The 16,063-nt window shown below is 38.6% G+C and overlaps 1 protein-coding gene across 1 annotated transcript in view; it reads left to right on the forward strand.

Annotated features, from left to right (window-relative positions):
- LOC120427765 (uncharacterized) overlaps positions 1–16,063 on the forward strand; it is a 167,035-nt gene that overhangs the window by 7,072 nt on the left and 143,900 nt on the right. The window contains exon 2 of the mRNA XM_039592677.2: positions 2,250–3,181. The gene's annotated coding sequence lies outside the window, so the exon portion shown is untranslated. The remainder of the gene's footprint in view (positions 1–2,249; positions 3,182–16,063) is intronic.

A 16,063-nucleotide genomic window follows, 5' to 3' on the forward strand; every position in this document is an offset into this window, starting at 1 on the left:
ATTTTGTCATTTTCCGGTTTTTGCGCGCGGTGCGTCGAAAACCCAGTTTTTATGTTAAAAAAATCATATCTCCGAAACGTGTTAATGGATATCCGCAAATTTTTGATATGTTATGAAATCGGCAAATGAAGTTTTCATAGGACCTTTTCAAATATTCAGCTAGTTTTTTGGACCTCAACGTATTTTTGCTTAAAAGCCCAACTAATAACCTTTCTTTTGAATTGTGGCGCTCTAAAATTTGTTCAGCCGTTCCGGAGATATGATTTTTTGAAAATTGTGGTTTTTGCGAAAATCGACGAAAAATGCCATTTTTTGGACCACCCTATTTCGGATAGGGCCACCCTAATCGCCAAACAAAAAAAAAATACGGGTCTAATTATTTGGGCCAAGGAACCCCCACTCCGAATTTGAGCCAAATCGGAGCACTTTTGATTTGGAGACTTCCTGTTTGACGTGGAATGGCTGTATAAACATTGATTTTTTTTTCTTAAAAAACTATATCAGCAACCTTAGTAATGGTACGTTTGATGTAAAAATAAAGTAAGAACATTTAAAATCTGATTTTAACAAAAAAAAAAAAAAAAAAACTATGACTATCAAAGTCACCCCGAAATTCAAACTAAGAATTTTTATAAAAACATTTTTTTAACACGATTGAATTTTTTTTTTTTCAAAAACAGTGCATGGACTTTGTGTGGCCTACCCCAGTACATGTTTAAAAAAAAATCTTGAGTAAAACCTTATCAATTGAAAAATATTCTAAAAATAAATTTAAAACATCAATGTTACCCCGGTTTAAAATACGTAGTACTTGACTGTATGTAAGATTTTTTACTTTATTTAACACTATTTTGAATAAGTTTTGAGTAAACTTTATAACAATGAGTACTTAGTTGTTTTTCCTGGCCAGCAATACTGTGTAAAGTTAACCGCTAAGATGATTCGTTGAAATGAGTTAAGCTTGAATACGAATGATAAGACTTGCTTGGTTGGCTTGACACAGAGTTCTCTTTCCCATTGGCATTGTTTTGTCAGAAGCAGCCCGGGAGCATGTTGACAGCTCCCATACAAATTGAGCGTACCCTGTTTTGTGGGCCCAGTGGGCCTAAGATGGCAACCTTCGATATTATCTAGCCAAACTTTTGAAAATGGCGAATAGTTTAAATAAACATAGTTTTTGTCTTGTTTCGGTTTAAAACGACAAAATATGCAGTCTGGAATCATTTTCTTAAAAAACTTGTTTAGAGAAACGCCACGTCCAAACTTAAGTCTAGAACAGTTGAAGTGAGCATGCCGCGAAAACCGTCACGAAAAAAAAGTTTCCCATGCAAATTTCGAGTTGCGTAGTGGACTCCGACGAGGCCCACTGGCCATCTGTCGGTGTATATGCGCAATTCACGAAAACTGTCATCTTAGGGACCGGCTGGTCAGAAGAGTCATAAAGGTTTCTTAACGTAAGATGCCTTTCTTTTGTACGACTGAAAGCAAAGTATTTATTTTCGATTGGAAACAAAATTTAAACAAGCATTGCCCGATCGGAAATACTACAAAAGTTATACAAGTCTGTGCAAAGATAAAACATACATTGAACACAGGGACACTTTTTCATAATCTTAGACCTCCTCCCCTCGTGGACAGTTTCCGTTATGGATTTTTGGAAAAAAATTTTTTTTTTCTAATATGCTATTAAAATCAAACTCTAATTTTCAACCCTCTTCAAAAACCTTGCTGACCCAATCTCGATCCACTTGCTGTCCCACTGTTGAGTGACACTCTGGGGTCCAGTCCTCCGGTACTATTTCAAGCCTTCCTCCCCAACAGTCCTCCCCCTCCAACTAGCAACACATTTACCCAGCCAGAGAGTGATGTGGTTTCCTTTCTTTGAACAATTTCTGCCCTATTTGATTGCCTTCGACATCATCATCAGCAGCAGCATCCACCACTGGACGGTCGGTCAGCCGGCCAGAGTCGATTCTCGTCCGTCGGAGTGGCCCGAGTTCGCCATTGTTGGTGTAATTTATCATTTTTCTCTTTCCCTACGCCACTCGTCGCCCCTGATGATGCTCTTCAAGCGTATATCTGGTTCGTGCTCGTATTGAATCCACCTATTTTAATTCGATAGTTTTTCTTTTTTTGCTTTTCAATCACACCAATTGTTCGATCCCGGTGGGGTTCGCGGGACCTGTGTCCGTCTACGAGTTTGAACGTCGTGTACAAGGTTGAGCGAGTAAATATAATATCATCCACAGAATCATTCATCCTGCGGACCTGCGAGGGCAAATCCTAACAAACAGCAACGACGACCCCGCACGACGACTCGCGATAGTTCTTCGGCAAAGGTTCGAGCGAAGAACTTTAGACTAAACCGAGTTTGAGTCCAGCAGCTTCGGCGGCAGGTCCAGGCAGAGAATATTAACCGTTCGCGGAGCAGTTCAAGAAGATCGAGCGAAGCTCTCAGGGGGGAAGCAATCGGTACGAAGAAGTTTCAAGAAGAAAAGTATAGTGATCGAGATCAGCAAGATCATCATCATCCCATCGCGGTTCGACTGGAGCTCGGAGAATTCAGAAAAAGAAGAAGAAGATTAAGAAGAAGACGTGTGCAGAAGATAAGAAAGGAAACAAAGGGGAAAAAGAAAGGTGAATCAAGAGTTGCGCCGAGGAAGAGCAAGAAAAAGGCAGTGTAATCAAAATAGTGCTCACTCTCGCGCGGAGTTGTCTCGCCAAAGTCTGATTCCACAGTTGAACCCCGGGACTCGTCTCTCGTGACGATCGCGGCCAGCTGTGTGTGTGTGCGCGCTCGCCCCAGAAGTGTTGAATAATCGTACAAACTCGCGAAGCTTGTCTCGAAAGCACTTCGAGTTTGATCTCCGTGTTTCCAAGCCCGCAACCGCCTCCTCCGGCCGATTGATTTGCTGCGGTTTTCGCGTTTTGCGCGCTGTGCGAGATTGTGCGTACGCGGCCGGCCGCTTGGAAAGTGCGTGTGCGTGCGTATTTGTGCGTTTCCCATCATCATCATCGCGGCAGCAGCTCAACTCAGCTTTGCGGGGTACCTCTAAGACCCGGGGCTGGTGAAGAGATTTGAAGAAGAAGCAGCAAAAGGCCAGCAGTCCCGTACAGCAGCAAGAGCTAGTGAACCAGGTCGTCGTCGTCGGTTGATTCGCGAAGAAGCTGAAGAGTGAAGGTAGGTTTGCGGAAGCTTTTTGGGGGTGTTGTTTCGGGAGAGGGAATCTTAACTGAGTTAAATACAATTCTGAATGATTTGCTTGAAAATATTAAAAGACACTTTGATATTTCTGATCAAACCATGGTGTAATCAGGATATGATAAAAGAGATGCGGTTTGGAAATCAGAATACACTCAATCCCCGATGGTTGGTCACTTTTTCGTTTGACACTTTTTTAGTTTTTACCCCGTTGGTTGGTCAAAGTCAAACAAAAAAGTGACGAACTGTCATTTTTTACACGGCGCTCACGCACACTATCAAAACAAAAGTTTGGTAGTGTGTGTGAACTCCGTGTGAAAGAGGTGTCAAACTAAAAAGTGACCCCGTTTGTTTGACAACAGTTGGTGTCAAACCATCGGGGTTTGAGTGTATCCGGGAAATTATCCGAGCGGATATTCGCAAGACGAATCACCGAATAATTATTCACACTATCCGCGGAAAGCCATTTTAAACACCTTGTAACGTAATGACGTTTCTTAATAACGTTATTCAAAGCTGATACAAGACCATGTGATCCACCGATAAGGCGCATCCACTATCCAGAATTAGATATCCGGATAATTGATGTATCCGATCCTAACCAGCATCATTATGATACACGAAATATATTATGATTAATCATGTATTTAAAAAAAAAAATAAAACAGCTTTTAAGCGAGACTGTGACACATTTCAAAGGCTTCCTAAAAATGGGAAAGCAAAGGAAATATTTAGATATGGTTCTGATTTCCTTATTTCCTAGCAAATTGTTATACCAAATATCGATTATTTTGATGTGACCAGCTTGTTTGAGACCTAAAGTCAGCAATTCAGTAAAATTGTAGCCTATTTTTTTGCGATTCATAAGCGAAAACGAACCAGCTCAGTGTCCGAGATTCGATGCACAGCAAGTCCCTTTAATTTTAAAAATCTGATGAAAAATTGCTTGAAAAATCATATTTTGATGATTGATCGTGATGATATTTCTGCACTTGAAATAAGTGCATGACATAACATAATTGCCTTAAAAATCAAGCCTTCGCCAGGGTTGCGCCAGAAGACGTGCTCGCTTATTCATGAGCATGAGGTAGCTCTTGCTCGCTCCTGCTCATCGCATGCGCTCGCGCTCATCGCATGCGCTCGCCTTCAATGAGCGACCATCAGTAAAGTAGGTAGATTTTTCGTGTTGTTGATGCAAGGCCAATTGTATTGTCACTTTTGAAGCTCAATTCATATGCCTGGGATAATTTCACCACGCTTAGTATTTTTTTATTTCAGGGTTTAATATTCAAAAAAAAAAAAACTACACAGAAAAAAAAACAATTCTCGTATTCATAGATTAAATCAGTTTCAGATCGATGTCGACCAACTTTTTCAAAACATTTTTTCGTAAAATCGCGATAACTCGTGATGTTTATAAGCAAACCCCTTATGTCTATATATCAAAATTTTTGTAATTGTCTGCTCTACAACTTTGTAGAACATTGTTACACTCTAAAAAATAACCCTGCAAAGTTAGAAAAAAACGAAATTTTAAAATGAAAAATTTTGTTCTAAATGAAAAAATGACCCTTCTGGGACAATGTAGATTCGAAAAGTACATTAAATTTCCCATCAAATGACATGTTCCAATTTTTTTTACAGTCGAGTAACGGAAAATGGGAGAATTTGTAAAACTTTTTTAGTGTTTTTTTCGATGAAAAATACATTTTTTTTCGGAATTCTGAGTACGCCATCAAATCGGGCGTCTAATTTTACAAAAAAGTCCCTTTGACACCAAATTTCTATCTCATCACCGTTTCAGGCTACAAATTTTTGAAAAACACCTCTTTTTTCGCATGCTCAAAAATGGAAGGGGTCGTACCGCCCCTCCGTCACGAGATATCAAAAAACGGACCTCGGATTCGTGATCAGGGACAAAAGTTACCCCTTAGGACAAAGTTTCACGCAAATCGAAGAGGGGTCGGGGCAACTTTTCCCGATTTCGTGTGAGTTGGTAGAGAATTACCCTGCTGAGATATCGAAATTGAAAAATGGTGGGCTGTTTGGGTGAGACTTAGAAAACATCAATTTTCCTGTTTTTAAACCTTTGCAACAGCAACAACTAAAGAACGTATCAACCAAGTCCGAAGAAGCAAAATATAGAGAATTTTCTCAGCTTTTCAAAAATATTTTTTTTCAAAAGTGGCCAAACATGTGCACTAATTTAAAAAAATGAAAAACTGCAACTATTTTCAAAAAAGTCACTTAAATATGGGTAATTCTCCGCCAACTCACACAGCAGTTGCCCCGACCCCTCTTCGATTTGCGTGAAACTTTGTCCTAAGAGGTAACTTCTGTCCCTGATGACGGATCCGAGGTCCGTTTTTTGATATCTCGTGACGGAGGGGCGGTACGACCCCTTCCATTTTTGAACATGCGAAAAAAGAGGTGTTTTTCAACAATTTGCAACCTGAAACGGTGATGAGATAGAAATTTGGTGTCAAAGGGACTTTTTTGTAAAATTAGACGCCCGATTTGATGGCGTACTCAGAATTCCGAAAAACGTATTTTTCATCGAAAAAACACTAAAAAAGTTCTAAAAATTCTCCCGTTTTCCGTTACTCGACTGTAAAAATTTTTGGAACATGTCATTTTATGGGAAATTTAATGTACTTTTGAATCTACATTGTCCCAGAAGGGTCATTTTTCATTTAAAACAAAAAAAAATCATTTCAAAATTTCGTGTTTTCTCTAACTTTGCAGGGTTATTTTTTTAGAGTGTAACAATGTTGTACAAAGTTGTAGAGCAGACAATTACAAAAAATTTGATGTATAGACATGCTTATAAATATCACGAGTTATCGCGATTTGAAAAATTTGATTTACTTTTTGCGTTTCTCTTTGTTTCGTCGTCCGTGTCTGTCGCGGGTGACTTTGAACGGCCATGATCGACGACGACGACCAACTTTTTCAAAACTTTTTTTTCGTAAAATCGCGATAACTCGTGATTTTTATAAGTAAACCCCTTATGTCTATATATCATTTTTTTTTGTAATTTTCTGCTCTACAACTTTGTAGAACATTGTTACACTCTTAAAATTAACCATTCAAAGTTAGAAAAACACGAAATTTTAAAATGAAGAATTTTGTTCTAAATGAAAAAAATGACCCTTCTGGTTCAATGTAGATTCGAAAAGTATATTAAATTTCCCATAAAATGACATGTCCCAAAATTTTTTACAGTCGAGTAACGGAAAATGGGAGAACTTTTAAAACTTTTTTAGTGTTTTTTTTTGATGAAAAATACGTTTTTTTTGGAATTCTGAGTACGCCATCAAATCGGGCGTCTAATTTTACATAAAAGTCCCTTTGACGCAAAATTTCTATCTCATCACCGTTTCAGGCTGCAAATTATTGAAAAACACCACTTTTTTCGCATGCTCAAAAATGGAAGGGGTCGTACCGCCTCTCCGTCATGAGATATAAAAAAACGGACCTCGGATTCGTGATCAGGGACAAAAGTTACCCCTTAGGACAAAGTTTCACGCAAATCGAAGAGGGGTCGGGGCAACTGCTGTGTGAGTTGGCGGAAAATTACCCCGATATAATGACTTCACGCACTGATACCAACGAAACTCAAGCTATGTTAAATTTTATGAACATGATAGCATTTTTTGTAAAAATATCAGTTAAATTCAGGTGTTCCACAATTGTGGGAGGCACAATAACATAACAATAACAATAATATCCTACAATTATGGAACAGGCAATTTGGAGGCAGTGTTTTGCTGCTCTGAATAAAATAGTCTTGAGATGTAGTTTTTAGTTTTAAAAGTTATACTTTTACTGGTGAAATAGCAAGGGAATGTCCAAATAAAGGTCCTTAAAAATAGTATGGTCGACAGAAAAGCTGCATTTGGCTTGCTATTGACAAATTATCACAAAAGTGTTCCGAATATGTGGGATGACTGTATAAAGTGTTTTTCGTTGTATATTCACACCAATTTATACAAGTTTCCATAAACTTTAAATCGGAATAGCTGGATAAAATAAAACATTCCTCTTCCCCATTTCAGATCGATTCCAATCGCACACAAACCTAGCAAGCAAAGTATGATTTATATTTACATCACATTCGACAAACAATCGAATCGTTTTGACCGGCCGGCGCGCTCTCCACGTGTAACATTCCGCGTGACCTCCTCCCTTAAGGCACAAACACACACACACAATCCCTCATTGTTGTTGGTATTGGTCCAACACACAACAATAGTGAGAGTACATACACTCGTGTGCGTCAAACACCACCGAACTGCACCCCGTTTAGTGGGCGACCGTTTGACTTTCGGGGCATGGCCTTTCCGAACCGGCGGGGCGACCGAGGTGACCTGAACCTGGGGGGAGGAACCTCTCCCCTAACTCGTTTGTTTGCCGCGTGCAATGTGCGATGCAATGCATGCATATGATTAATACCATCAGCTCTCGGAGGAGCAGCAGCAGAAGCTCGCGCGCAAACGTTGCACATTTATCGTGTGAAATCATGTAGAAACAATTATCTCTACTTTAATTCAAATGTTTCTTTCCTGTTTCTTGCCGCGCCCCTCTGCCTGCCTGCCTTTCTGCCTTCTGCTACTGCCATCATGTCCGTCAGTCAGTTCTTCGCTTGTTTGTCTACACGTTAGTTTCCCCTGGCGCGACTTTTGATCTCGTTTGTCTTCATTCATACGTGTACGTGTACTTGTGTATCACACGAACTGCATGTGTGATTGTGCTAGGGTGGATTTTGGTGTTTCAAATATCCAAGAACATTCTTCTGATTGAAACAATTTCAGTGAGGCAAAAAATTCTTAAAAAAAAACTCTAAAACAATATCTTCTCACAGAACCACCCTAACCGTACAAATTCGCCAGAAAACGTGCACCAGCGGCAAACATGGCGTACAGCAGCAGAACAACGACGACATGCAATGATATGCACTCGGTAGCAGCAGCAGTACATGCATGGGCACAACAGTGCAAACCGACGCGCATCCATTTTCATTATTAGAGGGGATTCCGCGCCGAAAAAAAAATTAAGCGAAATTATCATTCCGGGAACCACGACCGAACGCTGGATGGCTGGGCTGGAACGAGCAAGTGTGGCCTCCGGGAGATTTGTATTGCGTCCTCTGGAATGGCTTGTGAGCAGGAATGTCTGGATGGTTACAGTTTAATGGAGATTTTTAAGAGATAAATGCAATATTGAATAGTCTGGGGACCTCCGTTTTCCGTTTGAACTTATGATTCATATATCAAGCCAAAAGTTTCAAAATGTTTATGAAAAATTCGTGTAAAGTGCAACCTTCATTCCGCAAATCGATAATATTTGAGATATTTGACTAAAATGACATCCGTATCTTGAAAACATCTTTGCATACCGTAAACCGGGATGACTTTGATAGCCGGAGTGAGATTGATAGATCAAAGATTTTTAGGCAAAATAAAAATTATGCATTAAATACAAACGGTATGGTCTGGAACAATACTGAGTTTGGTAAAGAAGTGTCCAAAGTACCTCAAGAGGTTGTTTTCAACAAGTTTTGAAAAGTTTCTAAAGTTAGTAAACTATAATTATTAAAACATTGATAAATGAGATTACTTCAATGCTCAAACTGTCATGTTTTTCTCAATGAAAAAAAAAAATCAAATCGAAAAAAGAACTGCATTAACGGGTTTTGTGGACAATTTTACACTAAGAACAGGTCAAATAAGATTTAAAATTACAAGTTTTAAGTGTTATTTAAAAAAATAATTTCTTTTGATTTAGAGACATTTTCAGTAAACAAAGCTTCTCAGTAAACTTGGAAATTTTATGAATCTTGCTCTAATATTGGTTTTGATGGCATCAAAAATTTGCATTTTTATGAGCAGTTCTCTACGAAATCGGTCTTTTTTCTTAATTTTTTTTGTATTTTTTAATCCGACTAAAACTTTTGTGGTGCCTTCGGTATGCCCAAAGAAGCCATTTTGCACAATTAGTTTGTCCATATAATTTTCCATACAAATTTGGCAGCTGGCCATACAAAAATGATGTATGAAAATTCAAAAATCTGTATCTTCTGAAGGAATTTTTTGATCGATTTGGTGTCTTCGGCAAAGTTGTAGGTATGGATACGGTGCCGTCTTCTTGGCCTACAGAGCAAAAACTAACGTTGTAAAATGTTTGTTCTAGAAAAATCGAAAAACTATGAGAAAAACTGCGATTGGCCAAAAAGTTAATACCGTAGGCTTATAGTCCATGAAATTCCCTGACTTTTGACCTATGGGAGTATGGGTGTTGGAGGCTGTTGCCAAAAGTTATTAGGGTTTAAAAAAAAACAATTTTTAACAGTAATTTGCAAAAGCTATGAGAAAAAGTCAAACCAATCCTGGATGTCTATAGCACATTTTGAAGGGCTTCAAAAGACCTTTCGAATGCATCTAAGAGAGTTGGAATTGATGAAGTTTTACGGAAATGCGAGCAATTTTAAGATTTTTCATGTGTTTTGGACCTCAAACTTCAATGCCCGTTTTACCCCACTTCCCTTTGTCGTAGGGGGCTCATATTTGGCATGAGTTCATCTCATGTATAGACAAACAAACGCTGAAAGTTTCATCCAAATCGGAGCAACTCGATACGACCTCTAGAACAAACCGAGCAGAATCTACAAATACTGCCTCTTAATTTTTCGATGTAAAATCAAATTTGCAATCAAAAAGTACTTCAGTGAAATTTTGATAAAGTGCACCGTTTTCAAGTTAAATCCATTTTTAGGTTACTTTTTTGAAAATAGTCGAAGTTTTTCATTTTTTCAAATTAGTGCACATGTTTGCCCACCATTGAAAAAAATATTTTTGAAAAACTGAGAAAATTCTCTATATTTTGCATTTATGAACTTTGTTGATACGACCCTTAGTTGCTGAGATATTGCCATGCAAAGGTTTAAAAATAGGAAAATTGATGTTTTCTAAGTCCACCCCAAACAACACACCATTTTCTAATGCCGATATCTCAGCAACTAATGGTCCGATTTGCAATGTTAAAATATGAAACATTCGTGAAATTTTCCGATCTCTTCAAAAAAAATATTTTCAAAATTTTTAAACCAAGACTAACATTTAACAATAAAGGGCGTAGTGCCGAATGTTTGGCCCTTTTGAAATGTTAGTCTTGGTTTAAAAATAATTAAAATATTATATACTAGAGGTGGGCAAAACCGCTCTTTTTTAGGAGCCGCTCATTTTCGTTCGTTCATTAAAAAGAGCCGTTCTTTTGAACGGCTCTTTCGTTCTTTTTCAAAATTTAGACGAAAAGGTTTTTTATAAGTTATTTCACATTGGACTTTTATAAATTATTTAATTAACAAAAATTAAAACTGAAAACGAGAAGATGCTCTTGAAAACCATGAGTCTTGGTGGTCTCTATGTCAAGAACATTCGATTAATTGAATGTCATCCAAACTTAAATCTAGGATGCTGGAACAATTGCGATTAATTTTAAAGCTGCGTTTATTTCTGCAAGAATTGAACTAATGCAGATATTTTATTTGGAGAAATATTTTGTGAACTCTTTTGTACAAACGCTGAAGTTTAATCGAACAAAAGGATTTTTTTTCCAAAATCTCTATAGTATTCATTAGATTTTTGGTAATATTTTACAAATATTTTACAAATTATTCTCAAATTTGTATTCCGATAATACTTTAATGTACAATCGGTTGTGCAATGATTTTTTTCATTTTGTTCAGAAAATTTATTGCTATAAGCTTGGGACCATCCATAAACCACGTGGACATTTTAGGGAGGGGAGGGGGGGGGGGGAAGGGGTATGGCGATTGTCCACGGTCCATACAAAAAAAAATTTTTTTGTATGGACAATTGTCCACGAAGGGGGGGGGGGGGTAAGAGATTCCCAAAAAAGTGTCCACGTGGTTTATGGATGGTCCCCTTTGAAATATTTGATTTTTTTTCAATTATCAAAAAGAAATTTAATACAACATTTTTATGGAAATTCAATAAATTATATTCATAACGAAATTCATGCCGCATCGAAACGGTAAGACCGGAGTTTAAAAAAACCGCGGTTCTTTTTTGGGAGCCACGGTTCGTTCGCTCTTTTCAGTGATTCGGCTCTTTGAGCGGCTCGCTCTTTATTTGCCCCCGTCTATTATACACTTTTAAACTTAGTTATGTCCCTAAAATTCTAAATGTCAATTTGTGAATTCGGCGCATTTGCCCAGTGTCATACTTTTATACACATTTAGGCGCTCAGGGTGGCGAAGTCTTTGTATATAAATGGATGACACTGTTAGTAAACATAATATTCAAACTAAATTATATTATAAATCGATTTGAGTTTAGACTCCCAAAATATTATGATTTATCAATAAATAAAATAAATTTCCATAAAATTTAGAAAGGTTATTTTTTTGCACGGTTTTCTTTTAATTTTTTAGAGTATTTGTTTTGGAATTTTCCATAGAAAACATATTTTCATGATTTATTTGTGCCAAAATGTTGAATTTTTGAACATAACATACGGTCTGTGTCAAACTGTTTATTTTCCGCTTGTTTTATTACAAAATGTGTTACAGTCCAGACTCAATTATCCAAAGCCTCGATTATCCGAAGTTCGATTATCAGAAGGTTTGTTTGGGACTTCGGATAATCAAATGATTATAACACTTTTTTTTTGTTTTCTTTACTTTTTACATCAAATTCGAGTTCTGCGACCATGTTGCTGTCAAGAGCAAACTTATGGGAGATTGGACGAGAAAAATATTTTTGAGACTGAAAAATCAAATCTGTCATATAAAATGACAAAAATAAAATTGCCAAACCCCAATGTATCTTCACAAAGATAGGACTTTTAGGGAAATTTAGGGTGATTCACGAAAATCTAACTTTTCGGGAAATATTTGGAAAATTGTTGTGTTCTAGAAAGTTGGCTTGCCCATCCAAGCTACTTTGTGGAAGACACCCACATTATATTTGAGTCAGTTTTTTTGAAAGCAATTCAGGTGTATGTTTAAGAGAAAAGTGATGTTCGGACACTTTTAGAGCTCTAAATAACAAACATTTTCATTTTTAGGCAACAAAATTTTTACTTAAGGGTCAAATGTTACAGCCGTTTTGAACTTTTCAGGCTGGTGGGTCATATCCCTAGTAACATTTTAGGCTTTATCGTAGCCGTTACAACCGCTATAAAATCAATCAGACAAAACAACATTAAAACCACTAAGTCGTATCAACCTCCCCAGAACCCCGATAAACCCCTCTTAAATCCCAAAAAGACCTCTGCAAAAGGTTGTTACGGCCTATTTATAAAACCTTCATTGGAGTACAAGGCTTTACAACTGAATTTTAACAACCTCTTCAAAGTCTTAATAAAACCTTTGTTAAAACCTAGTCAGGAGTATTAAAATAATATATTTTGGAGGTAATTAAGAAAAAAATATGTAATTACACATTTTCCTGAAAAAGAATTCAAATTATTTCGAACTTCTATGGCTATGCTAATTATATCCGAAATTCAGCATAAATGTGTTTTTTGATCAATTTTATTTTTATTTTTGCTTTTCTAATGGCACTTGGCTTCATCCATTAAGTACGTCACGCGAAAATCAGCCAAAATTTATCCCCCTTCGTCACGCTTTTCCTATAATTATAACATCCAATGTCACGCTTGCTCAGACCCCCCCACCCGTCCCCCCCTAGAGCGTCACATACTTTATGGATGACGTTTTGACAGCTACAACACCCTTGGTTTTAAAGAAGCTACAATAAAACCGTTTAGCCATCGGGTTTTCAAGACTTTCTTAAAACTTTCTTAAAACCTTATTAAAAGCTATGTAGCTTTTATTGTCATCGGGATTTATGTCCAAGTCATAAAACTTTATCATCACCATTCAATCAGCGCATGCTTATTGGTTGCTGTGAATACCGAAATAAAACTAATAAACAAGATGCTATCATAAAACCTCAATAAAACTTGGTGGTGACTTGTTGGTTTAAAAATGTTACTTGGGATATGACCCAACATTGAAAAATTTCAAAACTAGCCACAATTGTCGTATGGTCATAAGAATTATTTTCCCCTCACTAACCAAAAAAAAATATTTTTTTCAATTTAGGTATAAAAAAATAATAAAAGCATAAGGTTGCATTCGAAAGGGAAGATCTATCACTAGAAACGTTTAAAAAATCATGTAAATTATCATATAAACTCAACATTCTGAGGGCAAAATTACACGGAAAAACGAACAGTTGGACAAAAACAAAAAAGTCTTCAAAAACATTTTCCACCGACATATTCGTGAATAACCAGTGATAAAATATCCCAAATCCTAGTCGTCAACAGCCATCCTTCAAGAGGCTTAACACCCCGCATAATCCGGTGCCCTCCAGAATTAAAAATTCCAATAAGCTGTTTACATGCTCGCATTCAAAACTCAGGTGAAAACTTTGCTGTTGCTGCCACTTCATACGCAGAACACAGGCAAACTTCTTCTGTGTACACAGGGCGGGAGGGAAGTTCGGTAGAATCCCAGCTTATTTGCTCAACTTGTCTAATAATACGTACGTCTCTGCACACACATCACCACGGCAGCATCTTCAGCCCTCATCACTTAACTGGGTTGTTGCTGGATGACGATGATGCTGGCAGGTTCTTCCATCCCACCAAGATATCCAAGCCCGGTTCCAAGCCGGCAGCTGACTGACGTAAGGTACTATATACTGTACGGTGCGCGGTGGAATAAAGTTAGTTCTCAAGTTTCATCCCTTTCGCTGTTAGTTAATATTTGCGCGAAAGTTCGACGAGGCAAACTATGCGTGTAGTTGCAACGGGCGGGCTGGTTGCCTCTTCTCAAGATAGTGCCGCGAATAAACCCTTCACCCCGGACGGAATCGGTAGCACACACACATCAGTACGTCAATATTTGGACCGCTGCCGGAGCGCACGAAATGTTTGGATTCTTGACACACTCTACAATGCTTCGCGGAGTCCGTCAAGTTCTTCACCGTCGCACTTTGGGTTCCTGTTGGCGCTGCATCAACCATGCTTTAAAGGTCAAGATGATTGATAGCGTCAGAGGAAGAGAGGTTCCTGCCTGGGGGAAGGAGGGTCGTCCGTCATCTACATCTTCATCGTAATCAATTTTGTCTGTTTTTTCTTCGCTTTATCAAATTTCACGCGACTGCATACGCCTCACGTTTCACGGTTTCCATTTGCCGTGTAAGGCATGCGCTGGGACGCAGGGAGCTTATCCTGACATTCCTGTAGCGGCTCGATTCCTGTCGCAGAACAGTGTGTGAAATGCAATAGGGTGGTTCATTTTGCGAAACAGGTCAAACCCAAGCCATTTTTGAATTATGATCTGTTAGTGAAATAAAGTAAAAGTCCATATATCAATACAAGAGTTTGATTTGATATTCCTAAAACTTCGACCACCCTAATTTCTGCATCTTGCTGTGCCTTTTCTGCGGGAACATTGCGTTCTAAAAAAAAAAGGAAAAAGAACGAGCGAATCTTCCCATCCACTGCTCGACGCAATCAACCAGCAGATATGGCAGAGGAAACTCCGGGCCCAGCCCAGGATAGTTATGGATGTAATGCAGTACGTGTCTGCATCAACTTCAATTTCATTCATCCGTTTGTTGGCGTTCGTTCGCATTTCGTGTATGTTCCAAGTGTGCCAACAACAACATCAACAAAGCTGAGGGGCTCTTTGCCCGTTTTCCGTGAAGAATTTCTGCTGCACATTGGACGACGACGAGGATAAGAAGCCAACTCGGCGAAGAACTACCGAAACGGAAGGTGCAGGTCCCGAAACCTGCTCCGTGAAGCCATTCCCTGTGGTGTTGAGTACCGATACGAACGTGTGATCGGGATGTGGTTAACTCCATGGCTTAAGATATTCATCTCAGCTCGGTTCCTCGGGACATGAACGTATTAAAGTTTTGATGTAACGAGATTTCTCGACTAACCCCTTCCAATCGGATTCGTATAATCGAATCAAGAGGCGGTATGACTAATGGTCCGACAACTTCTACAAAACTGCTCCAGATCCATCTCCCCTCAACATGAGCCACCTCTAAGCCCCTCTATGGCGGCGACGACAACGACGGGTTGCTAAACCAATTAAACACGATAAAAAACATGCCACCAGACACCGGTCCTAAAGTGGCAGCAGCTGCCGTCGTCGCCGTTGGCTCGGGGTCCAGTATCGGCCTTGCCGACAAGAAGCAAGCAGCCCATGGGTTGCCTATTTTTCTGTTGTACTTCTGTATCGTTACAAGAGATATGACATGAATGCTTTTTGCCCGCCAACCTCCTCGGATAAGGCTTTTCCCCCCTGCATAGTCGTCCGGTCCGGGTCCGAGAGGCCGCCGCGGTTTGGAAATTCATTGCAAAACCGAACCAAGTTGAGAATTTTCTAGTTTCTCGCCTTCGTTTGGTGTCTGTCCACTTTGGAGGTCTGACCAGCGCAGGGCGGGCTGGCTGGCTCACTGCAACTGAGCAAGTTGCCGCAAATGGTACGAAGTGCTATCATGATGAGAGAACGACATAACAAGTAGAGCTAGCCTAGAATATGGTTGAAACTGAGAACAAGCATGATCTAAGCATGTGCTTGTGACTTTTCTGACTTTATTTAAAGTTTAAATTATTAACAAGTTCTAAAATTGCTTTTTGATATATTACAGAATTACAAATCTTCAAATCTGCGGATCTTCGCTTTATAGAATCTTCGTATCTTAAAATCTGCGAATCTTCGAAACTTCGAATCTTCGAATTTGTGCATCTACGAATCATTGAAACATTGAAAATTCGAAAATTTTAAACATCGAATCTTTAAATTTT

This window comes from Culex pipiens, chromosome 2 (assembly GCF_016801865.2).
Source record: "Culex pipiens pallens isolate TS chromosome 2, TS_CPP_V2, whole genome shotgun sequence".
Classification (NCBI taxonomy): domain Eukaryota; kingdom Metazoa; phylum Arthropoda; class Insecta; order Diptera; family Culicidae; genus Culex; species Culex pipiens.